Consider the following 2,413-nt stretch of genomic DNA (forward strand, 5'->3'; position numbering starts at 1 on the left):
CCCCCCCCCCCCCCCGATTCATCATTCATAAGAAAATTACCTGTGTTACAGGAGTTTTCTTCCACTTCAAAATGAACAGAATCACCCAAGGATAACTCATAAACAATACGATTAACCAACATGCCACATTGCTGAATATAGACAAGCACTTGTCTTTTTTTTTTCCCCCTCTCCCCATCATGTAAATTTGGCGTAGCCTGCACACATAACACCGGGGACTTTTAAAACCAGCTGCATTTGGCCACAGTATTTGTTGCTGCAACAATGTGGTGCTTCCTCATTCGGAGTTCGGGGAACTCGGCAAATACTGGAGCGACAGTAACAGCAGTCGGTGGAAATTGTTCAGAGCAATGAGTGTGTTCCTAAAGCCTAGACTCCATAGGAAGGCGTTTGGGCAAAACATTTGCACTGGGTATTTAGAGACAGTTGCAAACTTATGAAACAAATGAGGAGGAGGGAAGGGGACAGTTTAAGCGACTAGGAGTGACTGCGGTCACTGGCACGGCTGTGGAACGGAGGGGATCGTCTTTAGAGCCTGTTCTGGACTTTGTAAGGAAGCTCCCCGGAGCAGAGTGGCCAACCCCTCGGACCAGCAGCTCCAGACATCAGCCCTGCCTGCTGCTGACCGCTGCCTTGCCCCAGGAGCATCCCCAGCACCCGATTTCTGGGGGTCGCAGAGGCGGCCGTTGCAGTCCTGGGTGCAGTTCAAGGTGTTCGCGCCAAGTTCTAAAGCCTTGTGTGATCTGCAGCCCTCGCCTTCAGCAAGTCACCTTCTCTCTCGGTCCTCCAGCACACCGCACCAGGCTGCCCGCTGCCTTTCAGCTGTTGGCACGGGGGAACTCGGCTTTGTGAGGGCAGCAGGAGAGCGCCGCAGCAGCCGGACACCTGCCTCGGAACCCAACACCCCGGCACTGTCCATCAGAGCTGCAGTTTGGCAAACTTCAGAGTGTGCTTACAAGGCTGTTTTTTTTTTTTATTCCTGCAAGGCTCCCGGCCAGACATTTCATCCTTGTTCGCTTTGTCTTAGGCCACGTCCACTGTAGGGAGGACTGGCTGTTCAAAATCATTTTGATTTCTGCAGATTTCACCAAGGGCCAGCCAGCTCCGCCGATCGAGCTGCCACAGGTGATCTATGAAACAAAAGAAATGGATCCTGCGTTCTGCAGCCGGGCAAACACTCCTCTCGCTCCAAAAGAGCTCAGCCCGGGGATCAAAGCTCTCGTTTTGGAAGAGGCGTTCGATTCCAGCGAGAGGGAAGGATGTTAAGTTTAGGCGCTGTGCTGCGATCGCTTGACTTGCTGCTGGTGCGTGCGAGGCTCGGGCGTTAGTGATGAGTTTCCCCGCACCGCAGCGTTTCTCCTCACCGAAATAAAGAACAAAAGGAACAAAACTCTTTGCTCTCGGGTGTTTTTCCTTTACGACACGGGGCCTCGGACATCAGCCCGAGGAGAGAAAGCTGGAGCCAGCCGGCGCGCAGCTCCCACGCCGGACCCCCACAAATTCCCACTAAAGTCTCCCCAGACCCGATTTCAGCATTGGGGGGACACACACACACACAGAGCTGTAAATTCACTCATCACTAGGTGTGTTGTTATTATTATTATTCATTCAGGCTACCTTTCCTCCTGGAAGAGGATACAAGACTAGAGCAACGCAGCTTGTAATTACCAGCACTGGCACCGACGCAGAATTACTGGGAAGGGATGAAATGGGATGGGAGAGCCCTGGGCTTGCTCTGCTGCAAGGGGATGCTTGGAGGAGCCGAGAAAAACAGGGCTGTGCTGCATCTGCAGCATTTCTGAACCAACACTTGTGGAAATGCCACAACGGAGGAGCCCAAACCCTCATTTTCCCCTTAGCAAGCATCCCCCTCCAGACCTTCCCCCCCCAGGAGAGACGTTCCTATCCCCCGTCTAAACTCCACACCGAGCAGCTCGAAGGGAATTTGCGCAGGTTTAATACTGAGCAAAACCTCCGAAGTGCAGAAAGAGCGGGGGGGCGGGGGGTAGACAGAGGAGCACTAATGAGAGTCTGGAGCAGTTATTCCCAGGCTGACACCACCCAGCCCTGCAGAGCGAGCCGGGCACATGTTGCTAAGAGAGCACCAGCACTACCTTAGCCAAGCGCCTTCCCCTCCTGCCCTCGGTAAACAGAACAAAGGAGCTACTCGCCCCAGCGAAGCCTGTTCCCACAGTCCCCGCTCCCTCGCTGCTGGGTACAGCCACCCCCGTAACCTTTCCCCAGACCCCCGCATTACTTAAAAGTCATTCCCCAGGGCTTCTCCGCTGGTTTGGGTAGGACTCAAGTTACATAAAGTGGCAAACTGCCTTCAGGAGAAGGATCTGTCCTTCACGATCAGGCAAAGGGGGGGAAGGAATTTAAAAAAAAAAAAAAAAAAAAAAAAAAAAAAAAA

Source organism: Athene cunicularia (assembly GCF_003259725.1).
Source record: "Athene cunicularia isolate RWA chromosome 18 unlocalized genomic scaffold, athCun1 chr18_part1, whole genome shotgun sequence".
NCBI classification, from domain to species: domain Eukaryota; kingdom Metazoa; phylum Chordata; class Aves; order Strigiformes; family Strigidae; genus Athene; species Athene cunicularia.